Consider the following 27,802-nt stretch of genomic DNA (forward strand, 5'->3'; position numbering starts at 1 on the left):
CTTGTGGTATTGTAATTTATTATCATGCTCTACTGGCAGCATCAATAAACGATGTAAAGTAATCCCTTTAATGTTATGTGCTGCCAACCCAGGTGGAGCGGTAACAACACAAGACAGCGATGACTCTGTTCTTTTCTGCAGATAAGTTGCAATTGCTTTAATCAGAAAACTTTTCCCAGTTCCTGCTTCTCCACTCACGTACAGTCGGACAGGCATAAATGACGTACATGAGCACTCTTTTTTCTCATGACATAAACCATGCTCAATCTGTTCAGTGACTTCATCATATATTTGTTTCTGCTCAACGTTTAGTTCTTTTTCCAAATCTTCTAAGTCAACTTCATCCTCCTGAGCTTTTTCCATGGCTCTTTCACTTCATCCATGGCAGTGGCAGCTTCATTTTGGACAATTGGTCCTCCTAGTGGATCCTGATTTAATGAAGCAGAACTCTGACTGTCTTGAGAACTGTCTCTAGCAACCTCTGCTGCAATTGTAGCTTCTTGCTGTATTTCCTCGTTCAACATTTGCAGATAATTTGAAAAAACAGGACATTCTATGGTATCCTTGGTTGCATTGAAGGAATCTTCATAACTGAGAAAATCTCCAAGTAGTTCCTCTTCTGTACGCCATGGCTTAAAGAGTTGCAAAAGAGCTAAATAGTAAAATTCCCTTTTGTCAGGAGATTTGCAACTTAATTTTCGATGATTAATCAAATGGCCTTTTCTTTGTTTCACCAGACATCCTTCACATCCATTTACAGCATATACTCCTTTATTGATATCTTCTGTGATGTTCCTCTTAAAAGTATAGGTTTGCAGAACTTCATAGAGACAATTGTTCTCAAGATGACTACTTCTATTTGGATAGTATGTATCCAACATGTTTGTCTTAAAAATATCTGTACTGTTTGGTTCTTTCTCCGCCAAATACTCAATTTCTTGTACAGATTTCAAAACTCCGTTTCGTGTTGCAGCAAGACCTAGACTCACCCAAATGATTGTTCTAGATTTTGCATATAGACTTGCTGATGATAACCGATCAGAACATTTATATGCTCCAATTTCTCAATGCGACAACATCTTCAGACTTTAACTGTACAAGTTCTTACTTAGACTCTTTTCATGTGAAATTTCCTCCCACATTTCCTTCAGTTCCGTCTTTTCTGATTTTGTGATGTAAGACGTCACATATCGAGCCATAGCAATAGAGTTGTCAGCAACATATTGAATATCCATGTTAGCATTCCACATGGACAAAATGATTGGGTTGTAGTCATTTATGATTTGGACTCTTCATTTCTTCTTAAGTTGTATGTATTTTTCGGTGATTTTCTTGTCACAGTATGTCGCAGAGAAGACATACCATTTTTCACTCTTCCTTTAGATATTACTGGTCGTGGAAATGCAAAACGACATTTTGTGTAGAACTTGTCCTTGGATTTGAACTTTCAACGACAGTATTTTCTACAACAATGGCTTTGAAAGTGTAAGACTTGATGCCTTAAATTGTTTTCTTCTGTACTTTTCGGAACAGCACATGTAGAATACTGTTCAATGAAACTCATCACTGAGTCATCCGAATCTGTTCCAAATTTGGGTGCATCTTTGATCCATAGCAGCATATGTATGTGAGGAGCACTTCTTGCTTGATACTCCTTTCTCCCCAAAAAATCCAAAAGCTCTCCAAGCGGAGGATTTTTTTTGATTGTGATAAAAGACATCATAGCTTCAAACTTATGATTGAAATACCTGCATACATTAACTGGATCCAAAGAGCACAGTTCTCCAGGTGTCTTGTATTCAATATTTTCAATGTTTGCATTTGCCTCTCGTAGAAATTGAAGTAAGTCTTCTCAAGCATACTCAGCACAGCTAAGAGTGAGGAACCATGTAGGAGTTCCTAAGTTTCTTAGCATACATTTCAATTCCCCATGACGATGGTACCAATACTCATTAGTACCACGCTGACATGCCATGAGATTAATTAGGTGAGATTCCAAAATACTGTCTCGCAGTTTGACTTTATCCATAAAGTCCCTTGCCGAAACATTTTGCAGATGTACTCCACTTTTCAGTATATGGTTCACTGCATAAGAAAGTCCAGACAAGTCACTCTCAAACAGTAGATGAAACAAATATGGAATGCATTGACGAAACCTTGGATCTTCTGCATATAATCTTAAAGTCCGGTATTCAGATGCAGGAATTTGAAAAGGTCGGTCGTCATATCGTCCGCCTTGACCTGTTGGAAATAACTGAGGAAAACAACAAGCTTCCAAACTTTCTTCCCATACACTAATGGGACTTCCTTTTGCTTCTTGAAACAAGTCAATAGCATTCCCCATTACTTCTTTGGAATGCAAAGGATGAACACTATAATGTTCATAAATGTCTTCACTTCTAGAGACATCAACTTTTTCAATTTGCCCAGCTGAGAAATCACTGTCCTCTTCTACAGTTGTTTCCTCTTCTCCAACATATACATTTTTGTAGTAGTGATTGTTTTTTACCAAATACAACATTGCCTTTTTGACTTTCCTAACAACCACTAATTCTTTCCAGATTTTCTTACTCTTTGTCGGAACACCATTAACTAGAATAACCAGAGGTTCCTCTTCTACCTTTTCTACATCAATTGTATCAACATTTTTCTTAAAATCTAGAGGCAAATGAACAACTCTTCCCTTTAATCCTCTCTGTAAATCCGAAGGAGGCAATTTCCCTGTCTTAGGCTCCATGCTAACAATAGCCTGAAAAGGATGCACACATTGAATCAGAATAGACTCATAGGTATTTAAATCCATCAATTCAGAAGGAATGTCTACCAACTCCAGATTATTATGAACAGCTCTAGCAGGTATTCTGTTTTCATTTAATTTATTATAACAATATTTACAAATATGTTGATTAGAACCCAAATCAAAACAATTTTCTACAAACAAATAAGGTGCAAAATCATTCCACTCAATATTATTTTACATTTCACTTTTTACATATAAATCAAGTAACCTAGTCTGATTCCAATAATGAGTTCTTCGACAACACACACAAGAAAAATTAGGCCTTTCACTTGAATTGACCTTAAACTTTGTAATTTCATGGTCAAATTTTTCTATACTTGAAATCTGTACATTCTCTTCCACATTACCATCTATTACTGTATCAGTTTCTGCACTGCCCTCTTTTTCACCAAAATACCAAAACTCAATTTCTTCACAAATGTTCTTCACATCTAATTCAGATCCATGCAAAAGAGCACTTTTTAACTGTCTTAGCTTAAGTGCTGGACTTTTTGCATAATACAACCTTCTCACTAATTTCCTCACTTTATTATGATGCACCGCTAACATCCTAAAATGGTGAAAAACACTCTGACATAGTTTTCTTCACAGACAAGCCAGTGAATGCCCATGCAAACCTGTTTTTCTCTCACCTTGCAAGGATCTAACTTTTGCAACATTTTCATCTTTTGTTTTAGACTTTTCTTAGTATATGTCTGTAAGAAATTGAGAAACAAATCAATTGAATCCTTTTGCACACTACAAATACTACTACAATTCCAAGTATACACTGGAGCCTTAGGACATCTCCCTAAAACTTCATCAGCTAACACCTCTTCTGCATTTCTAGGCACAATTTTTTCTTTTTCAACCGGACAACCGTCCTTCACCTCATATGCTCGACCACTGGTGTCAACTGCATGCACCAAATCAGTAACTCTCTTCATTAAAAAATGGCTCACAACTTGAACTATGCTTCCATTCTCTAGAAAAAACATCACAAAAATTAGTCAGATTAATTACTCTTTTACACTTACATTTTGATTTCAAAACATTGATTACCTTATCTAGTGTACGAATTCTATTGATTACTAAAGTGAATAATTTATTTTTCACTTCAAAAGCCTGATCCATAATCTTTACTATACTTTTCTTTTTCTTGTAAAAAGCTCTCTTCTTTTTATAAATCTTAACACAATTCAGTTATAAAACATTCATCTACGAATGTCAATAAATTGATTTCTCCTTCTATTACTAGACCCAATATCATCCCCTTCTACAGGTCTAACATTTTTTGGGGCGCTCTGCTTTTTCTTTGTATTTATAGATGGTTTTTTTTCTTTGAAACAATATCCAGATGTTTATTACTTTGCGTTAATTTCCTAAAAAAGTCCTTTGTTTGCTTACCAGGAGCATTCTTTTTTTCACTGAAGATTGTGTTTTGGATGAATCTTCTAATTGTGTTTTCATGGCCAATAAAGCATATTTGTAACGTTTTCTTCTTCTTTCCTTCGTCTGCATATTCTTTTATCTTTCTATAGACGATTACAATCTGTGGTAAAGGAAAAATAACATATAATAGACCACTACTAACATACTACATTTTGATTACAATAAGTGAATCATATGAACACTAAATTACAACATAAGTAAGTTTATAGCCCAGCAACTGTGTCACAGCAACAGTGCAGTACAGTTTCCTTATTATTTCTCACTCTCTGCCTGCACCATCTCACTCTTTGCGTGTGTCATCTCACTCTGTGCCTGTACCATCTCTCTCTTTGTATATGTCATCTCTCTCTATACGTATGTCATCTCTCTCTCTGTCTGTGCCATTTGTCTTAGCATGTGTCACACACAAAGAGAGAGATGGCGCAGGCAGAGAGTGAGATGACACAAGCAAGGAGAGAGATAGCGCAGGCAGAGCGTGAGTTGAAACCCGCTAAGACAAATGGCACAGGCAGAGAGAGAGATGAGTATCCACTAGTTCATATCCTAAAGCCTAACTGACTTCAAGAATACATGTGTTCCCCTATTTTTAAACACATCAACTAAGCATATTATTCACCCAGATACATTTAAAATCAAGCTTGACTCACAGTGTGATCTTAGACACATGACCAGGATGTTACATGTAATCTACCATGTCTGTCTCTGCTTGCAGTATGTGTGCCTGTGTTCATACTATCTCACTGTCTCTACTGGCAAAAAACAGACCATATATATATATATATATATATATATACAAGTAAGACATAACATTCCCTTTTCATGTCAACAGCACTCCCTGGACCTTTATTGCACAACTTAGAGTCTATTTGTGAACTAAGAGGCCTGACAGACATGCTGCCTAATATTCTCTACTAGTACATATCCTAAAGCCTAACTGACTTCAAGAATACATGTATTCCCATATTTGTAAACACATCAACTAAGCAAATTATTCACCCAGATACATTTAAAATCAAGCTTGACTCACAGTGTAATCTTAGACACATGACCAGGATGTTACATGTAATCTACCATGTCTGTCTCTGCTTGCAGTATGTGTGCATGTGCTCATACTATCTCACTGTCTCTACTGGCAAAAAACAGACCATATATACATATATATATACAAGCAAGACATAACATTCCCTTTTCATTTCAACAGCACACCCTGGATCTTTATTGCACAGCTTAGAGCATATTTGGGAACTAAGAATACCAATTTCCAAAATACATTTCCAATATGCACCATTACATTTTTTACCAGCATTACAAAAAAACATGACACACAATGCAAGAATAAAGAAGCCCAATATGCTTCTTAATCTTTCCCATAGTGCATACAGCACTCTATCTATATTAAATGATTCATTCCTCACCTTTAAAAATGCTTTTGAAGATTTAGAACAGTGTCAGTCACACACACCAGATTTTCTTAAGCAGAATTTCTAAAATGCACCTCAGACACTGCAACCACAAATGGCCCTGATTCCCTGTAATTCTTCACACATATCCCTGGACTTGACCAATTAAAATTCTTCCCACACTATTTCAAAACCAAACTAACATTTTAATTGGTTCTACATTTCAACACTTTAAAACTCACATAATATTCACCCATCCCCACAGTGTTTATTCAGCCTGTTACCATGGTAACTCCCACCTAACTCAGCACACAGGTGAAAGGTTCATCATACTGTGTTGCAAATGAACTCAGCAAGGGTGTTTGAACTCTCAATATAGTAGCTAATCATGTGCAATGTTTCTTTCAATGACTTTTTATCAACCATTAGAATTACTTCTTTCAAAAAACAAAAGCATGCACCCTAATTTTCAGTGGAGAATTTTAAGAAACCACCAATCATTTCTGCTTTTTCAAGGGCACTGAATCTCAACCACTTTTTTTTCATAACTCCTACTTTCAAACTGCCATTTCATTTCCACAACTCATCTGAATACAATCACATCTACCTTCAAGATGCCTAAAGTCTGGATTGTGGGTCACAGCTTTGTTCACTGGAGTGAAAGATATGCAGCAAACAGAGGTATTCACAACCTTGACTTACCAAATGTGGAAATTATGTGGATTGGCAAGAGAGGTTTGAGATGTCACCAATTGATACCATTGGTAAAATCCTTTATGCATCTACCACACCCTGACCTCATAATTGTGCACTGTGGTGGCAATGACATGGGCACTTTGACTGCGGTAGGTCTGGAAATGCTTTTAAAGGACACCTTCGGGCAATTGATGTCACTTTTTCCAAAAACTGCCTTGGTATATTCTAATATATGCCAAAGGCAAAAATGGAACTGGTCCAACCAATTTTGTCCCCAGATTGAGAAAACAAGGAAACATGTGAATAAATCTGTTTCTGCTTTCCTCAGAGAATATGGTATGCGTTCCATATACCACAACAACTTGCGTTACAACATGCAAGGCATCTATAGGAGAGATGGTGTACATTTTACAGATGAGGGGAATAGAGTCTTCCTCCTGAATTTTAGACTCTGCATCGGTACCTACTTGTAGGTACTTACATCACCCACATAACACAACAGCTCTTTTCAGAGTTACCCTACCTCTAAGAACTCTAAATTATCTTTTAACTCTAATTTTTTGCACTGTTTTTCCCCGTGGTGCGCTCAGTTCAGTACCTGGAAGCGTACATGGGAATGCACCCTGCGCTTACCCGGTGAAAATTTCACACAAAAAAATAGTTTTTTTGCCCTTCAGGGTCCTCCAAGGCCCCCCTAGGGGATCAGGGGGTCTCTACCCTGCCCCTTTTTGGTAGGTTTATAGATTTTGTTTGTTTGAAAGTGTTGATCTGTATAACCAATACAAATGTTAGTTTGGTTTCGTATTTGTATGTGAAGAAATTTGATTGGTTAGGGACGGGTATAAGTGTGAAGAATGAGAGGGAATGACGGCCATTTTGTGATTACAGTGTCTGAGGTAGATTTGTGAGGAGTTTTTGGTTTTCAGTTTCTGGTGTGAGAATTTTCAACAGCATTCTAAAAGGTTAGTTGTTAATTTGTAAGGGGCACTATGTTGTACACATTAAGTTAATAAGAATAATGTTTTTTCATATACAAATTACTTACTCTCACTGTCTTTCTCTCTCTCTCTTTTTGTAGTACCCTAACAGCAATGATGGATCTTAATGAGGAGTCAGTTGACATTGTTTTTGAAATTTCTGCAACTATTTTAGACAATTTGAATGATCCAGTTGATGTGAATACACATAATGAAGACCTTATTAAAGAAGGAGATGGCATGGAGGATTTTTATGATGAATCTTTGGATTCTGAATTAATTGAATATTTGGACTTCATTGAGTTCCAGGATTCTTCTTTGGAGACTACCAATGACGAAATCTCTGATGATTTAATGTTAGAAGTTCTTTCAAATTACTAAAATTCAGAACAATAAATTTATATTTAGTAATTAAAAATTGTAAAAAATGTTTATTTAAAAAAAAATACTACATGTAGGTACTTCATTCACCCAGATAACACAACAGCTCTTTTCAGAGCTACCCTACCTCTAAACACTCTAAATTCATTCTTTAAACTAAATTTTTTTCTCTGTTTTTCCCCATGGTACGTGTACCGGTACGAGCACCCAGAGCGCACTCAGCGAAAATTTATAAAAAAAAATAGTTTGTCTGCCCATCGTGATCCTTCTAGGCCCCCCTCAGAAAATCTAGGGGGTCAGGGAGTGTCTACCCTGCCCCCTTTTATTCATTTCCCCATTTTTTTCACCTCTTGTGTCTCGATTCTACGGAGACACAAGATGGCGGACTCTCGGGACTGTTTGGAATGTTGACAGACACCCGAGAGCCAATCAGCTTTCCGCTTGCGCACTTCGCTCCCCGGTACGCGTACCGATAAGCGCTCGAAGCGCGCATATAGATATATATGTGTTTTTGAACTTACTTTTCATAAAAACCACTGGAGCAATTTTCACCAAATATAGAAAAGGCACTTCTGCGTACCAGTCCCTACCATTTTGCAAAGTTTGGTGTAATTCCAATAAGCGGTTTGGGCTGTAGCCGTGTCTGAACATCCTATGGAAAATAACAAGGGGAAAACACGTTTTGGGACCCCCCTTTTTTCTCGGCCCCCACAGAACGAATCCCCCCGAAACTTTCAGGGAAGGAGCGGAGCGGAGCTGGCCTAAATGTTGGAAAATTTCACATTATATCCTCAACCGGCACCAAAGTTATTCCCAATAGAATGTTGCGGATTTCCTATGGTAACTAGGTCCTAACTATAACTACCTACTGGCTACCGCCAGTAGGTAATATATATATATATATATATATATATATATATATATATATATATATATATACAACACATATATATAAAAAATAATACTTTTACAAAGTATATGACTTCACCACACATGCATTTGCGTTGTAATGGCATTTGTGATAAAGTCATATGCAGGGTACAAGTTTGAGGAATGATGGCTTTGCAGAGTAATTGTCCCGCGTTTTTAAAAATGCGGAGTGATGGTATGCAGGATTTTTGTTTGAGGAATATCATCATATATTCCCTGCTCAGTGGTGGCACAAGATAGAATAATATGTCTACCTACCTGTTAATTTGTTTGTAGTGATCCATTGGATACCACATGCATCTGGGTGGTATCGGGAGCTTCATCTTGCTCTACAGGGGGACAAGGGTGCATGGTGGGAGTAGTTGTCCTGGCCTCCCACCCCCAAATAGCCCTCTAAGGTAAGATGGCTGCCGACCTGTTAGGTGAAGATGAACAATGCAATGGCTTCTAACTGATTCTAGGTGGAGGAGTGCTCCATCCTGCTGTGGTGTGGGACAAGGGGCATGGTGGGAGTAGTAGTGCAGGCCTCCCACCCCCAAACAGCCTCCCAGGGAAGATTGCTACCAACCTGTTAGTTGGATGAGGGTGATGTAATGGCTGACACATGCTTCTGGGTGGGTGGGGGGTCGAGTGATCCATCCTGCTGGGTTGTGGGACAAGGGGCACGGTGGAAGTATTAGTGCAGGCCTCCCACCCACAAACACCCTCACTGTGCAGCTGGCTACCTACCTGTAAGTTTCATTGGTGTACTGCAATGGCTTCCAATTGCTTCTGGGTGGGTGGGGGATAGTGATCCATCCTGCTGGGGTGTGGGACAAGGGGCATGGTGGGAGTAGTAGTACAGGTATCCCACCCCCAAACCGCCCTCCCAGGGAAGATAGCTACCTAGCTGTTAGTTGGATGAAGGTAATGTAATGGCTGACACATGCTTCTGGGTGGGGTGGGGGGAGTGCTCCATCCTGCTGGGGTGTGGGACAGGGGGCACGGTGGAAGTAGTAGTGCAGGCCTCCCACCCACAAACACCCTCACTGTGCAGCTGGCTACCTACCTGTAAGTTTCATTGGTGTACTGCAATGGCTTCCAATTGCTTCTGGGTGGGGGGAGTGTTCCATCCTGCTGGGGTGTGGGACAAGGGACATGGTGGGAGTAGTACTGCAGTCCCCCAACCCCAAACAGCCCTCCCAAGGAAGATGGCTACCTAGCTGTTAGATGAGGGTAATGTAATGGCTGACACATGCTTCTGGGTTGGGTGGGGGGAGTTCTTCTTCCTGCTGGGGTGTGGGATGGGGGCATGGTGGGAGTAGTAGTGCAGGCCTCCCAACCCCAACAGCCCTCACAGGGAAGATGGCTACCAACCTGCTAGGTGAAGGTAAACAATGCAATGGCTTCCAACTGATTCTGGGTGGGTGCTCCATTCTGCTGGTGTGTGGGACAAGAGGCATGGTGGGAGAAATAGTGCAGATATCCCACCCTCAAACAGCCATCCCAGGAAAGATGGCTACCAAGCTGTTAGTTGGATGAGGGTAATGTAATGGCTGACATATGGTTCTGGCTGGGGTGGTGGAGTGCTCCATCCTGCTGGTGTGTGGGACAGGGGGCATGGTGGGAGTAGTAGTGCAGGCCTTTCACACACAAAAACCCTCACTGTGCAGCTGGCTACCTACCTGTAAGTTTGTTTTGTGTACTGCAATGGCTTCCAATTGCTTCAGGGGGGGGGAGTGCTCCATCCTGCTGGGGTGTGGACAGGGGGCATGGTGGGAGTCGTAGTGCAATCCTCCCACACCCAAACAGCCCTCCCAGGGAAGATGGCTACAGACCTGTTAGTTGGATGAGGGTAATGTAATGGCTGACATATGGCTCTGGGTGGGGGAGTGCTTCATCCTGCTGGGGTGTGGGACAGGGAGACAGGGGGCATGGTAGGAGTAGTAGTGCAGGCCAGCCCCCACCCAAATAGCCCTCCCAGGGAAGATGGTTACCAACAGGTTAGGTGAGGGTGAACAATGGAAAGGCTTCCCACTTCTTCTGAGTGGGGGAGTGCTCCATCCTGCTGGGGTGTGTTGGACCCAGGGTCTCCGGTCCATCTAGGGCAGCTTAGCACAGAGTGGTAAGGTCTAACTCCAAGGGAAGTGTGTTGTACTTGTGTCACACTCAATACAGTAGCACAGCGTACCTTCACTCAAAAATGACACCACACCTTCTTTAGAAAAGGTAGAAAAGCTTTATCTTTTCTTTCACTTTAGTTTTTAATTTGCATCACAGTTAGTACCATTAAATTTAGGTTTCTCACCATCAATCTTTCGGCCTTTATAACATTTGACATGGCATGTCTTTACTCCTTCCTCACAATATTAGCAGAATAGCTTTTGCGATACGTTACCATTGAGGACTCATTCTCTTTACAAACATGAGGTAATAATTCAGTAGTCAGTTTTATGCGATCTCAAACAGCGGAATTTCTAGATGGAAAAAGGATGGGTAATTTCAACACATCAGATATACTTTAACTCTGTTTTAAACCCACAGTCAATTAGCAAATCCTCAAAGGAAATCTTTGGAGCCTTGAACAGTTTGCTTTTAGCATTCAGCTTAGTCAGGCATTGTTCCTAGACCAACATGGATCTCAAGACTTTCTTTAGTTAGGCTCACCCGTAAGCTGATGTCTGTAAGGAACCGCTATTCCCAGGATAACTTTATCTAAACAATAATGGTTCCTTAATGGGCAGGACTAATAACTTGGACCTTCGGTGAGGTAGTTCTGCTGGTTTTAGTAAACAAGGCCCATTTTACACTTCGTTCACCTGGGCCAAGGGGGACCGTCACAAAGTAGATCCCATTGACGGTCTTCCCTCCCTCCACTTCCAGTGCCCTGCTTACTTCTCAGTCAGGCGTGTCAGCTTAAAACTGAATTTTCCTCAGTGAAGCCCCGACCTCCAGCCGATGCTCTCCTCAGGGCAGCCCGGCCTCTTCCAGAGGCGGGATGCTGATTGCCATTGGGTGGGGATTAAATCGGGCGCTTCCCGGCTTTTTTGTGTTCTTCCTCCTCGCCAGGTTGTTGACACGGGAGGAGCCACGCCAGAACTACGCCGGAGCCCAGCCTCCCTCAGCTCCTCCCCTCCGCTTCCGGCAACTCCCTGCTAGCTTGTCGGGCGGAGTTTCACACGTTCTCTTCCGCCAGACAGTTTCTCCCCAAACAGTTCTCGCGCTGCAGCAATCCCGTCACACTGGAGCTCCGCGGAAAGGAACCAGCGCCAGAATTACTCGCAGATATGGAAAGAAGCCGCGAGCAGGAGGCACCCGCCCCTCGGGTCACACCAGGGCAACTACGGTAGGCTTAGTCCAGCGCTAGAAACGCTTAGGTCCCCTCAGTTCAGTAAACCCTCGGGCAGGGATAAAGCAGAGTTAAGCAGTGGTTTTGGCCCCTTATTCAGAGAAAGGAATTCACACATCCTGTTTCCTCACCCAATGCGTCTCACTTCCTCAGAATTTCCCCAAGATTTCTCTAAAAGGAGCGCTTGGGGGGGCAAAGGAGCTACAAATAAAGCGATGGCAGGAGGGTTAGGTCAGCAGGCAGGGGGTTGCATCAACAAAGAAGGGCAGCAGGCCCAGAGGTCAATCAAACCCTACTCAGTGCACCATCCTCCCCACGTAGTTGCCTTAACTCCTCTCTCCTCAGCTCACACAAAATTGCTGCACAACATTCCAACTTAAATAGCCTGAGCCTAGAATGTCCAGAGTGGACCAGAAAGTTCTAGAACCCCTTTGACATTCCTATGGCCTTATACTGTGAGGTAATCTGGTCAGTTAGCAGGCCAACATTTTGTGAGAGAGAATCTTCCTCCATTTTAGAGGAGCACCTGCACCTCATTACTAATTGGTAGTAATGTGGCACCCAGAGAACTAGGGTCAACATCAAAAATATAGTGGACACACAAAAAAAAATCAAGAAGGCAAAAAGGAGACAAAAAATTAGAAGGGACCACCCAAAGGGTTGACAGGTCTAACAGGGTGTGGAACAAGGGGCATGGTGAGAGTAGTGCAGGCCTCCCACCCCCAAACAGCCCTCCCAGGTAAGATTGCTACCGACCTGTTAGTTGGATGAGGGTAATGTAATGGCGGACACATACTTCTGGGTGGGGTGGGGGGAGTGATCCATCCTGCTGGATTGTGGGACAGGGTCAAGTCAAGTCAAGTCAAGAGATTTATATAGCGCGCTACATACCCATAGGGTCTCAAGGCGCTTGAGGCAGGGTGGGGGATTACTTGTCGAATATCCAAGTTTTAAGTTGCTTTCTGAATGCTAGGTGGTTCTGAGTAAGGCGAAGGTGAGTGGGAAGTGATTTCCAGGTTTTAGCTGCCAGGTAGGAGAAGGATCTACCTCCCATGGTGGTTTTGTTGATGCGAGGTACAGTGGCAAGGGCTTGGTTGGAGGATCGCAGCTGACGGAAGGGGGTGTAGAAGGACAGTCGTGTGTTGAGGCATTCGGGTCCAAGTTCGTAAAGTGCTTTGTGTGCGTGGGTTAGGAGGCGGAAAGTGATCCTCTTATTAACGGGGAGCCATTGGAGGTTTTTCAGGTGACCAGATATGTGGTCTTTACGCGGGATGTCTAGTATGAGCCTGGCTGAAGCGTTCTGGATGCGTTGAAGTTTTTTCTGGAGTTTTGCGTTGGTACCGGCGTATAGGGTGTTTCCGTAGTCCAGGCGGCTCGTGACCAGTGCGTGGGTGACCGTTTTTCTAGTTTCGGTGGGGATCCAGCGAAATGTTTTTTTGAGCATGCGAAGGATGTTGTAGCAAGATGATGAAACGGCGTTGACTTGTCTGGTCATCGAGAGTGAGGAGTCCAGGATGACGCCCAGGTTCCGTGCGTGGTCCGTCGGGATGGGTGCTTTTCCAAGGGCCTCTGGCCACCAAGAGTCATCCCAGGCGGAGGGGGAGGTGCCTAAGATGAGGACTTCTGTTTTGTTTGAGTTCAGTTTCAGACGGCTGTGCTTCATCCATTCGGCTACTTCTTTCATTCCTTCGTGTAAGTTGGTTTTGGCGGTGTTAGGGTCTTTGGTGAGTGAGAGGATCAGTTGAGTGTCGTCAGCGTAGGAGATGATGTTGAGATTGCGTTGGCGAGCGATGGCCGCAAAGGGGCTCATGTATACCTTGAAGAGGGTGGGGCTGAGTGACGATCCTTGTGGCACGCCGCAGATGACATCTGAAGCCTCTGATTTGAATGGTGGGAGGCGGACTCTCTGGGTTCTTCCGGTGAGGAATGAGGTGATCCATTCCAGTGCTTTTCCTTGGATTTCGACGTTTCTGAGGCATTGTAGAAGGGTGCTATGACAGACTGTGTCGAAGGCAGCGGAGAGGTCAAGGAGGATGAGGGCGACTGTGTCTCCATTGTCCAGTAGAGTTCGAATGTCGTCTGTTGCTGCGATAAGTGCGGTCTCGGTGCTGTGTTTGGCTCGGAAGCCGGACTGTGAGGGGTCGAGGGATTTGTTGGCTTCGAGGAAGGCGGCGAGCTGGTTGTTGACAGCTTTCTCGATGACTTTGGCCGGGAATGAAAGAAGCGAGATGGGGCGGTAGTTTTTGAGTTCGGTGGGGTCAGATGTGGGTTTTTTCAGAAGGGCGCTGAGTTCTGCGTGTTTCCAGCTTTCCGGGAAAGTGGTGGAGTTGAGGGAGCAGTTGATGATATCTCGGAGGTGTGGTGCTATGATGGAGTCTGCTTTGTTGAAGATGTGGTGAGGGCATGGGTCAGTTGGGGATCCTGAGTGGATGGAGTTCATCAGGCGGATGGTGTCCTCAGGGGCGATTGGGTTCCAGTCGTTGAGGATGTTCAAGGGGGGTGAAGGTCCTGCAGAAGGTTGGGTGGGTTGGTCTCCGGGTCGGTTGTCGAAGCTGTTGTGGATGTCTGCGATTTTGTTGTGGAAGAAGGAAGCTAGGGAGTCGCAGAGGGCTTGGGAGGGGGTGATGTCGTTGGAGTTGGCTGATGGGTTGGTAAATTCTTTGACGATGTTGAATAATTCCTTGCTGTTGTGGGCGTTGTTATCTAGTCGGTCTTTGAATGCGGCTTTCTTGGCGGACCGGATTAGTTGGTGGTGTATGCGGGTGGCGTTTTTGAAGGCGTCCCTGGTGCTGGTGTTTGGGTCTTTTTTCCAGGCTTTCTCAAGGGAGCGACAGAGTTTCTTCGATTTCTTAAGATCATCGTTGAACCAGGGGACGTTTTTGCAGCCTAGCTTGATTTGACGTTTTTTCAACGGTGCTAGGATGTTGGCGCTGTTAGATAGCCATTGGGTGAGGTTAATGGCTGCTTGGTCAGGGTTTTGGGAGTGGGCAGGGGGGTTTTGAAGAAGCGATGAGGAGATCTGGTCGATGGTGATTTTGTTCCAGTTTCTTCGCATAGTAGGTTGCGGATGGTTGTGGGTTGTGGTTTTCTTGTAGATAAAGTGAACGCAGCTGTGGTCCGTCCAATGGACAGCTGTGGTGTGGCTGAAGGAGACATGTTTGCTGGAGGTGAAGATAGGGTCGAGTGTGTGACCTGCAGTGTGGGTGGGGGTAGTGACAAGTTGTTTGAGTCCGAGGTCGGCGAGATTGTCCAGAAGGGTGGTAGTGCTGCTGTCATTGCTCTTTTCCAGGTGAAAATTGAGGTCTCCCAATAGAATGTAGTCCTCGGAGGGGAGGGCGTGTGGGGTGATAAAGTCAGTGATGTCGTCCCTGAATTGTGCACGGGGTCCTGGAGGCCGGTAGAGGAGGGTGCCTCTGAGTGTGGTCTTGGGGTCGGTGTGGATCTGGAAGTGGAGGTGTTCGGCGCTGGCAAGGTTGGCGTCAGAGCTGGTTGAGATGCGGATGGAATTCTTATGGACGATAGCGATGCCTCCTCCTGTTTGCTTGATGCGGTCCTTACGAATGATCTTCTATCCTTCCGGAATGGCAATGGTGATGTCTGGGGCTGAAGAGGCATTCATCCATGTTTCTGTAAAGAAGGCGACGTCTGGTGAGATGGTGTCTAGTAGATTCCAGAGGTCGATGGCGTGTCTGTGGACCGAGCGGGTGTTGAGCAGGATGCATTTAAGGTGGTTGGTGTCAGGTCTCTGTATGGTGGTGGTGGGTGTGGAGTTGGTTTTGGTGCTGTCGAATTTGCAGGAGTTGCAAGAGAAGGGTCCATGGGTGTGTCCAGGAGCGGCTAGGGCGCAGTTTGGGGATCGGCCGGGGTTAAGGGCTAGGAGGGTGGTGGCATCGTAGGTGATGCGAGTGGGCTGGGCATTACGGGAACCAGGGGGTCTGGCGCTGGGCGCGGTCCAGGCGCGGACGGGCATAGACGGGCTTACCTTTGGCGCACCTTCGGCGCGGCCGCAGCGCGTGGACGCTGCGCGTTGGGACATCTGGCATTTAATGGATAGTGGAGGGGGCGGAGCGTGGGAGGGTCAGCAGCTGGGAGGCGGTAGCGGGGAGGCGGGCGTGCCTGGGAACAACAACAGAATACAAAATGGAGGTCAAAGGGGAGGCGAGGCAGGGGCAGCAAATCGCCTGAGGCACCGAGAGTGAAATCGAAATACTTGCAGTTGCTGGTAGAAGTAAACATACACAGTAGAAGTAAACATACACAGTCAATTACAAAGCAGGGCGGGCGGCGCTACAATTCCATGCGCTATGAGAGCCGGTCAATTACGATGCGAAGCCTACGTTATTTATAACAGCTTCTAAAATATCACTACGCTAATGTTACTAAGCGCAGGCGATACCGTAGTGTCCAGTTAGGGGTGCGATGTTCACCAAGGGCAGGCAGGCAGCAGCAATGGGAGAGGAGCGAGGAGGGAGCAACCGGTCAGGAACGAGTCCGGGCGGTCACAAGGGTTGAGAGGAGGTGGCGAGCTCTATGAACGTGGGTGGAAGGGTCAGCAGCTAGGAGGCGGTAGCGGGGAGGCGGGGCGTGCCTGGGGACAACAACAGAATACAAACTGGAGGTCAAAGGGGAGGCGAGGCAGGGGCAGCAAATCGCCTGAGGCACCGAGAGTGAAATCGAAATACTTGCAGTTGCTGGTAGAAGTAAACATACACAGTAGAAGTAAACATACACAGTCAATTACAAAGCACGGCGGGCGGCGCTACAATACCATGCGCTATGAGAGCCGGTCAATTACAATGCGAAGCCTACGTTATTTATAACAGCTTCTAAAATATCACTACGCTAATGTTACTAAGCGCAGGCGATACCGTAGTGTCCAGTTAGGGGTGCGATGTTCACCAAGGGCAGGCAGGCAGCAGCAATGGGAGAGGAGCGAGGAGGGAGCAACCGGTCAGGAACGAGTCCGGGCGGTCACAAGGGTTGAGAGGAGGTGGCGAGCTCTATGAACGTGGGTGGGAGGGTCAGCAGCTGGGAGGCGGTAGCGGGGAGGCGGGGCGTGCCTGGGAACTACAACAGAATACAAAATGGAGGTCAAAGGGGAGGCGAGGCAGGGGCAGCAAATCGCCTGAGGCACCGAGAGTAAAATCGAAATACAGTTGCTGGTAGAAGTAAACATACACAGTAGAAGTAAACATACACAGTCAATTACAAAGCAGGGAGGGCGGCGCTACAATTCCATGCGCTATGAGAGCCGGTCAATTACGATGCGAAGCCTACCTTATTTATAACAGCTTCTAAAATATCACTACGCTAATGTTACTAAGCGCAGGCGATACCGTAGTGTCCAGTTAGGGGTGCGATGTTCACCAAGGGCAGGCAGGCAGCAGCAATGGGAGAGGAGCGAGGAGGGAGCAACCGGTCAGGAACGAGTAGTGCAGGCCTCCCACCCCTGAAGTGCCCTCCCAGGAAAGATGGCTACTGACCTGTTAGTTGGATGAGGGTAATGTAATGGCTGATACATGCTTCTGGGTGGGGTGAGGGGTGCTCCATCCTTATGGGGTGTGGGACAGGGGGCATGGTGGGAGTAGTAGTGAAGGCCAGCCCCCCCAAACATCCCTCCCAGGGAAGATGGCTTCTGACCTGTTAGTTGGATGAGGGTAATGTAATGGCTGAGACATGCTTCTGGGTTGGGTGGGGGAGTGCTCATACCTGCTGGGGTGTGGAAAAGGGTGCCTGGTGGGAGTTGTAGTGCTGGCCGCCTGTACACACGCCCCCATGGTAATGTTGCTAGCTACATTTAGGGTGAATGGAAGTGAGTGAATGTTAAATCTGTGAGTTTGTGAGACAGGTATTTGTGGTTGTGTGTTGCAGATTAATGGAATTACTCCAAGGTGGTGTAAGTTTGTAGTTGTGCAAGACAGTACATAGCAGTGTGGTGGTAGTCATATGTTTGTACTTGCCAACCTCCACTCCCCCAGGTACTCCAGTGAGACTCTCTGGATGCAGTATGGCAAGCATCTTATCCCACCATGGGGTGAATGGTTTTGGTGGAATGGAAGGGCCACCGCCACTCCTGTCAGCCTGCTCACGGTTCTTGCTCAGCTTCTTTGACAACCCTCTTCAAGTCATGCCACTTCTTCATGATTTCCTTTAGATCGCGGGGTGGTCCCTACTGCATTGACCTTCTCGACTATCCTTGCCCACGTTTGTGGTCTTGTGGCTAATGGTGTCTGTTGGACCATGTTTCCAAGCAATTACACTCCCTGTGAAGTTTGGCATTTTATGTGATTGCATGGTGTGTAAAGTGGCTGTGGTAACAGGGATGTGATTGGTGGGTGTGGTAGTGATGTGTATGGAGTGTGATGTGCAGAGGGGTTAGTAGTGCAGGTGTGGAAGTGGTGGTGGTGCTGTGTGTGGTGTGGTTACTGATGTTGTGTCCTTTGCTTCTCCTTTCAGCTGTGGTGTATGTCCCTTCACTTCTGGAGTATTGCAAGGAATTCTGGTCAGAGAAGGGGCTGTTTTTATACTCAGCTATTTAGGTGTGTCCAAATGGGGGAGTGCTGTCAGGTGTGTTGTGTGGGTTGTCCTGGGATTTGTATTTTTCCTTTTGCCATGTGCTTGTGTCATATTTGTGCCATATTTGCCACGGAGTGTTCGCAATGGTGGCTATGCTGAGGCTCTTCTGCCGGCTCTCCCATTGTTCACTGTTAGCCACTGTGGTGATCGGAAACAGCGGAACCTTCCGGGGGATCATCTGGGATATCATAATTTCCAGTGGGGTGTCTCCGCTATACTTGGGGAAGGTTGGTGTTTTTCCGCCGCGAATCCGACAGCCGCGGACGGGTTTTGGCCATCTATGCCTGCTATCAATCTCATGAAACATAATGTCATATTTAGACATATAGGTAGAATCTCCCACACCCCACTACATAGATCTCAAAAAAATATGCACTCAGAAACATGAGCTTAAACTTCTAACAGTCAATCAATCTAATGCATACCACTTTCTCACACACACATTAAAAAACTGATTATACACAAGAGGTGGACATAAACCCAGAGCAAGATAATACAGTAATAATAGTATGTTAACAAGAGTGCATCTGATTGGTAATTTCTGGCATATACCACTGTGTGGTTTCTGTCCTGCACAGTGCCGACGCGCGTTTAGGTGCTTGGCTAAATAGTAGCCGTTCCTTCCTCGGTCCACTGACTACAGCATAATCCAAGAGAAAGACTATCTAAGGGAGGGGCAATCACATGAGAACAAGGTTGACAAAACAAAATAAATGAAACAGCCACTTCTGGGATCTGGAGCTCCGTTTAAGGTATGGGTCCACTCGCAATAAATTCAAATACACAAGACTTCTTCAGGGTGCTGAATACAATACGAGAGTCCTCTTCTGACTGAGGGATTCAAAGTACCACGATATGATAGTTCCTCTAAATATTGGATCTTGGGTATATACGGAGTCCAGGTAGACAGTGCAGCGTGAACTTCCACGGAGGAAATCTCAACTAGGGTGGAACATACACGCAGAGGATGAACAGCAGGAAGTTATTCAGTATAACAAGCCGACCAATAAGAAAGCTGTAATACGTTCAGAACTTGCAGACAACAATGTTCAAAACCGCCTATTCTACCTAGGGGCAGACTTAGCGGGGGCTTTTTAACAATCGCCAATGAAAACTTCCGCAAAGCAACGGGAGTCAGCGTCCTCCAACAATCAAAAAGAAGAGAAGTCAACGTCCTCTAACGGTAACACAATCAGAATTGACGTCCTTGGATTTCCGAATAAAGACCCACCTTCAACACGTTAGTTAGGTCTGTGGCAGCAGGTAGGGAAGTCCTGGTGCAGTGGCTGCTGTGGAGTCTGGATTGGGAAGGGTAGGGGATGGAGTGGTCTTCAATGAGCCTTATTAGTTCTGCATTGATGGTCTTCTCCTTGACTTTCGCCGCAAAGGGGAGGAGCGAGATGGGCTGGTAGTTCTTAAGGTCCATCGGGTCTGCTGAGGGCTTCTTGAGCAGGGGCCTGACTTCTGTGTGTTTCCAGTTGTCTGGGAAGGTGCCGGTCTTGAAGGTGGTGTTGATGGTGCATTGTAGTTTGGGTGCGATGGTGGTGGTGGTAGACAACGGTCTGTGGGGGCCTCTAGGTGATGCCTTTCATGGTTGAGGCGGTCTCTTCGGTCATGATCGGAGTCCTGCAGGAGATGGTGGGCTGGCCGGTGTTGCCGGTGGGTAGGATGGCTGCTTAGTCAGGTGTATGGTTGTTGAAATTGTCGTAGAGGTTTTTGATCTTCAGGTAGAAGTAGGGTCCAAGCTTGTCAAAGAGGTGCCATAGGAAGGGGTAATGTCCGGGGCGTCGCTGCGGGGCTTGGTGAATTCCTGGATGATGCTGTAGAGGTCCTTAGAGTTGGTGTGGATTTTGGTGAGGATTTTGTTGAGGATGAAGGACCCTTTGGTGGATCTAATGCATTGGTGGTATTCTGTCATGGCGTCCTTATAGGTGCTGTAGTTTTTGGGTGTCTTGCTGTTTCTCCAGTTCTTTTCCAGGTGTCTGAGGGTGCGTCTGGCTTTTTGGAGGTTGTGGTGAACCAGGCGGCTTTCTTGGGGCGCTGTTTGTCGGGTTGCTTAGCAAGGTGAGCTTGTCTGCGCTGTTGGAAATCCATGTGTGGAGTTCCCTGGCTGAGATGTTGGCGTCGGTTGCAGCGATTGGGGTTGTGCGGTTGAGGGTGAAGTTGAGTTGCTCCTCAGTGCCTCTGATCCAGTTCCTCCACAGGGGGTTCAGAGCAGGTTTGAGTGGTTTTCATTTGTCGATCAGAAAGTGTACGAAGTGGTGGAATATCCATGGGGGTTACGTGGTGTTACTGAAGTGGACGCTGTTTCCTCCTGCGAAGAAGGGGTCGAAGGTGTGTCCTGCCATGTAGGTCGGTGTGGTGACGAGTTTTTTCAGTCCTATGCTGGTGTGTTTGTCGTGGAGGGTGTTGGAGTTGGGGTCGGTGGGGTTGTTGAGCTGGAAGTTCAGGTCTAAGATAAGTTTGTAGTCCATGGCGGCAATGGCGTGGAGTGCTATGAGGTTGGTGATGGTGTCAGTAAAGGTGGCCTGTGTGCGGGGAGGTCTGTAGGCGAGGGTGGTGCATAGTGTGGAGTTGGGGCTGCTCTGGACCTGGAAGTGCAGATATTCGGAGGCAGGGAAGGCTTTAATAGAGGTGGTGAGGCGGGAGGAGCTTTTGTGTGCGATGGCGTGGCCTCCTCATAGGTGGTTGGGGTGGTCCTACCTCTATCTTTTATTCGTTCAGGATGGCAATGGCGATGTCAGGGGCGGAGGAGGCATTGGTCCAGGTTTCCGTGAAGAAGGCGATGTCTGGTAAGAGCGAGTCCAGGATGTTCCAGATCTCCATGGCGTTTCTGTGCAAGGAGCAGACGTTGAGGAGGATGCCTTTTAGGAGATCAGTGGTGTTGGCCTCCGGGGCGGTGGTGAAGGTCTGGCAGCAGTGGTGGCAGGAGAACTGCCTGTGGGTTGAGTTTGGCGTGGACTGCTGGCAGTCATTTGTTCCGGGGTTGAGTTGCTGCATCCTAGCGGTGGATGGTTCGAGATCCAGGGTCCCTGGCTTTGGCCGCGGCCAGGCCCAGACGTGCTTGCCTCTGGTGCGACCGCGCATCAGCCACCATTAAATAGGGAAGGAGGAGCTGGGAGCGGGAACTGGCAGTGGGGAAGGGCCACAGCAGCGGCATGGAGGAACGGGCAGGGCATAATAACAGAGAAAAACAGGCAGGCACAATATCAACAATAAGCAGGCAGCAGTAAACTAAAAACTGAGCGCAGGCACAATTTTCACAGTAAGCAGGCAATGGTAAACTAAAACACAGGCAAATAAATAGTGGGCACAGGAATAACAGTAAGCAGGCAACACTAACTGAAAAAACAGGGAGGCTAAAGAGCGGGCACAATTACCAGAAGAGGGGCACAGAAATAAAAAGGGGTGCAATCACATACCAGCGGGACCTGGACAGTCTTGAACACCTCCTCCTGGGGGTCCTGGAAGTCAGCGACAGTGATACAGCCGGCAGAGCTGCTGGGGTGAGAGTAAGTCTCAGATCAGAGGTCAGAGGTCTTGCACCCATGTGCCTTTGGTATATCCAGTGAATTCCTTCACTTCCAAGGTTAAAGTCTCAAAGGCGGCCAGTCAAGGAGTGATCAGCCAGGACTGGATGCACTCATTCAATGACCAAGGCACTACTTTTACACAAAACCATTTACTCACACAGTACCCATGCACTTTCCCATTAACTCAAGCACTACCCATGCACCCATACAATCACCCAGGCACTACCCATGCACTCATCCAATCACCCAAGCACTACTTGTGCACTCATAGATTCACTCAGGCTCCACTCATTGTAACTTCCATGCACCAGTTATATACTCATTCATACCGACATAAATACATACTTTTGTTTTGTAGTGCTTTTGTAAAGTTCTTTTTTATAATACCAAAAATGGCAAGTAGGAGCAACCCGCGACCCTGTTTTCAGGGTAGGCCACTCCCCACACCGCAGCACCTGTGTGCTCATGTCCCTGCCTGCGGCTGCCGTAAGTTCGCCGCCAATGTTAGGCTCCTGTTGTGCCTCCTGTTGTCTACTGCTTTTTCCTGTTTAAATGTTTGCTCCTGCTAATATTGCCTTTTTTCCACTGTTGACTGTTACTGTGTTTTTGTGTCTGTTGCCCCGTTGACTTTGTTCCCGCTGCTGACTCCCCTGCGGCCCGACCCCTCAGTTCCCATTCACCGCCCCTCTCCCGCCTCCCAGCTTCTCCTCCCTCCCACTCCCCCTTATATGGCCGCAGCTGCGTGGTAGGGAGCGACCCTCGACCCTGTTTCCAGGGTAGGCCGCTCCCCACACCGCACAGCACCACCTGTGTACTTGTGTCCCTGCCCACTGAATACGTGCCTTAGGCATATCTGTCCACGCCTGGAATGCGACCAGCACCAGGACCCCTGGCCCCTGCGAACACCACAAGGCCTGCCTCTGCTACGACTCCAGCACCCTCCACGCACTCAACGCCGGACGATCGAGCACCTACTGCATGGCCACCCCGATGTGCACCCAAGGATCCTTCTCCTGCTGGAACTGCAGCTTCACCTGCATCTGGCCCACCAACCCACCTACCAAAGAACCCAATCACCTCAGCTGCATCCTTCTCAACACCCGCTCCGCACGCAAACACGCCGTGGAACTCTGGGACCTACTGGACTCCAACACCCCAGATGTCTCTATAAGATCACCCGCAGGGACTGCACCAATGGGGTAGAAGGAGGAATCGCCATCGTCCACAGGAACACTCTCAAAGTCTCAACCAACACCGACGACACCCTCAGCACCGCCGAACACCTGCATTTTCAGATTCACACCGACCCCAACACCACCCTCAGAGGAACCCTCGTCTACAGAACCCCCGGACCCCGAGTACAGTTCAGCGATTCCATCACCAACCTCGTCAGCACACACGCCCTTGCCTCCACAGACTACATCCTCCTCAGGGACCTGAACTTCCACCTCCAGAACGACAACGACACCAACTCCACCACCCTGATCGACAACCTCAGACTCTGAAAACTCATCACTACACCCACACACTCTGCCGGCCACACGCTTGACCCCATCTTCTCCGCAACCTCCCATGTCTCCTTCAACAACTCCACCAAGCTCCACTAGACCGATCACCGCTGCATTCACTTCACCTTCCGGAAGTCCACCATGCACCACCGCACCCAACAGATGCAGCGTCGATGCTGGAGCAAAGTCACCGAAGACCCACCCTCGCCCGGAGCCCACCCGCAGACCAGACTGACCCAGACACCCGCAACCTTAGACCATGGATCAACGACTGCGCCAACACCCTTGCCCCACTCAAGAAGCCCTCCAACACCCACACCAGCAAGAAAGCCAGTTGGTTCACCGAAGACCTCCAGGCGAACCTGCCGAAAACTCAAAAAAATTCTGGATCCGTGAACGAACACCGGAAAGCTATGCAGGAAGATTGGGCCCCCCTCAAAGGTATCTTCAAGGTGAGGGAGAAGAGGGGAAAAGAAGGCAAACTGCACTGCAGAGATTCCCTCTTGACCTATATTTCTTTTTGTCTGATTCAGATGAATTCAGAAATGAGCCATATTACATTACAACATAATGCAGATACATCAATATTCTTTATTAATTTTTAGCACTTTTCTATTATTATCAAATAAGAATTTCTGATTACTCAACATACGATAAATATACTCATCATATTTAACTGTAACTTTTCACATATTAACATTGTGTAATCCCCAGGTAAGAGTTAACAAAAACAGAAAAACACTCTCATACATTCATCATAGTACAATCAGCATTAATACTGCATTCATATTCACAAAAAAATTCCGGCAAGTTGGAGACATGAGTGTAAAATAATCTCCTTTGACCAAAAAGACAACTGCAATGAGCAGGATCTAAATAACAATGGTAGATGCGTTTCGGTGGCACAGGAAGAGGATGAACGCCACCTTCATGAGGACCCGCTAAATAACCAACCACAGTTACAATACCTAGGGAGAACCTAAAAGAAGATATATAAATTGAAATCAGTAACTAGCCCAAGCACAACCTATTTAAAAAGGATACAAACATATTGGGTGATAACAATTGGACTAATTTCTGTACTCTACATACTTGCCACAATGTGACTTTAAACTCAGACATCCACAATACCTACACCAATGAAACCACCCAAAAAAGTGCACACTACAAGGTTATCCCCATCGTGACACCCCTACTTACAGAGGGTATCACTTTCATAGAATAGTGCCAAGTTATTATGCCCAGAAAATTAGCTTTACCTGTCATATCATTACCAAAAGAATAGACAGTTGCCCAAGAACACAAAACATGGGGCTCAAAGTAGTAGGTTTCCAAAGGACTACAGCCAACTATAAGATCATGTAAGACAAGACTCACTTACTGTCAGAGTTCTTGTTATCTATGAGGTAGATAATTGGACCGACTTTATAGTATTGGCAATAAATGCCAATTTCTAGAAAGAAAGGACAAAAACTAATTATACCTTTCCAATATATATTTAACGGTGAACAACCTTTACAACGAAACTTTTACAACGCAGTACCATTACAACGAAGGCATTACAACGCAAACCATTACAACGCATTGCGCTGGGGGGCACTCTAGGATACGGAATACGTTTAATTTTCTATCCAACACCTTCCCTTGTGTCCACGGGGACTGGAGTTGGAATAGAAAATTAAACTTTTCACTATCCAGCACCCCAAAACGCTATGCGTTGTAAAGGTTTGCGATGTAAAAACCGCGTTGTAAAGGCATGCGTGGTAAAAGTATGCGTTGTAACGTCATACATCCATATTTAACATAAGGTCTTTGCTGATACGCAAGTCACTTCACAGCTATATTCTCTTACCATTTTGTTTCCACAAAAAACGCTCCTCCTCAATAGTCAATTGTGTTTTTTCTCCCGCAATCTATTCTGCAAGGAGGGATAGAATTTACTATATTAAAATCATGCTGAATCACCAAGTGGTCTTGATTGTACTATCTAGATAGGTTGGTTATGTACCTTATACCACTTTTTGGGCTCTCAAAAAGTAAAATCTTTCATCAACAGCGCATGATGGCGGGATCTCGTCAAATATAGACAAGGAAATGGTGCCTCATAAACCATCACGTTACTGGAATGGCGATTGAAAATTAACATATCTCCCCTCATACAGCCTACGGGTCTTTAGATTTAGATCTATGACTGTTAATACCCCACTTCCTATGTATTATGCAGAGCACACACAGCTATATCTTTTTGTAGGCACCGTCCACCCCTCCTTCTCTCCAATTGCAATGAGGCAGCACCCCTACAAGGTTTACATACCCTCATTTAGTATTCTCCCATACATTATGAAATTGCCAAATGAGAAGTATTACTGGAATTATGTCTGTTATTCTCCACCACACTGAAATGCTCGAAATCTTTGTTAACTGGCGCTATAGTAAGTTTCACGGAGATTATTGGCAGTCACCCTGATGTATTATAGTCTTGTAACCTATACTAAAGGAGGTCCATTGTATTTTATTTGTCAGCGATACCGCTATCAATAACCTATTGGTGAAATTGAATCTTCACCTCTTATCGGTGATTCAAGCCGACAATAATGGCATGTTTACAACAAGCCCACCATTTTAGCATTCAAACATTTCAAGTCAAATGCGGTTTATTGTATTATCCTCAATATGATTCTGGCTCACTTCAATTTAACTAAAAACTGCTTTAACTCAAACGAACCTACAAGACAATCGATGGAACAGACATTTATGTCTAGCACCTTCTGACCATTAGTCAACGAGAATAAAACCTATTTATATGCCGAGCGTGCATGCCTGCAGGGACATAGAATTAGACATTCACCTTAAACAGCTTGTTTACACTAAAAGGCAGCATACGTTCCAACATATTAGTATCCCTTACCGTTCCTCGTCAATCATACATATTTCTGACTCAGAGAGCTAAATTTGAAAAGTAAGTGGAGCTGTACAAAATAAAGATTGATGACCACCTCATTATTGTGTATGTACACATTACGTGCACAAAACCCGACATAGGGCGAGGACACAATTAGCCTGATATAACTATAGATCAACTCTTGCGCTGTTTATTTAAAGATATCCCATTATTAATAAGAGGTCTATCAAAGCTAAAGCAACCCAAATTGGACAGATCTAAATTCTCCACATAACATCAGTGTATGTAGTAGGTTATTCCATAAATAAAAGAAGATTTCTGAACAGCACCCAGTTTAAGTTATCAGAATAAATTATTTATTCAGGAGAAGTAAAAACCCAGTACTGACGTGGTTAGTCATCCGAGGTAAAATGCATCATACAAATCATATTCTAGAACTACATATGTCATTGGAGAACATAGAGTACCTTACATTCTTTAAAGGAATATAACACAATAATGAACATTACCTACATGCATACTACACATCCCCCTTTTATCAAGGAATTTAAATAAAGTTTGAAAGTAAAACTAAAATACATTCTAATAACGAAAAGAAAGAAATAAGAAATTGAAATAGAAAAGTTAAACTATACTATACATTAATTCATGATATAATCTCGAAAGCGAAGAGGAGCATTTCTGATCCTAACTGAACCATCAACTCTACCTCTACCCTTTTCTTCCCCTCTAAGAGGAATAACAGAATGCCAAGTAGACTGAGCAGTAATATCCACAGAATCACCACAACCATTTGTCAATGGATTGGAAGAAATGACAGGTTGTGATTGACAACTGGTATCCTGACTTGTAGGAGCAATAATGTTATCAGCAACACCAAACCAATCTGAACATGAGTTGTCACAAATATTAGAATTATTTTTAGTTTTACAGATTATGGCATCTTGTTTATCAGTAATTTTAATTAAAGCATTCTTGTTCCACCAACCTCTGTCCTGTAACATAACAGCCATACGAGCAACTTTTAGAATTTCAACTGGTGAAGAAAATTTAGACTGTCCTTTAGTAACTTTTACAGGCTTCCTTCTGATAACCCAATCACCTGGGAAAAACTGTTTGTCAGATACATGCATGTGTTTGTCATAATTTCTCTTGTAACACTCTTGTTTTTGTCATACAAATCTCTAATTTTGTCAACATCAACTGACTTGTGATCAGAATTCTCTATTACCCAAGAGGGAATCAGTTTAGAAGTAGGTGTATGACCTCTCACTAAGATAAAAGGTGGCACTCCTGTAGTAATTTGAGGTGTACAGTTGTAATTCCAAATCTTTTGAAAT

General features: G+C 45.2%; 1 pseudogene; it reads right to left on the reverse strand.

The window, feature by feature from the left end:
• Positions 1 to 1,447: 1,447 nt before the first annotated feature.
• Positions 1,448 to 2,968, reverse strand: LOC147725109 (uncharacterized; annotated as a pseudogene).
• Between the last annotated feature and the right edge of the window lie 24,834 nt (positions 2,969 to 27,802).

Source organism: Lissotriton vulgaris, chromosome 4_1, assembly GCF_964263255.1.
Source record: "Lissotriton vulgaris chromosome 4_1, aLisVul1.2, whole genome shotgun sequence".
NCBI classification, from domain to species: domain Eukaryota; kingdom Metazoa; phylum Chordata; class Amphibia; order Caudata; family Salamandridae; genus Lissotriton; species Lissotriton vulgaris.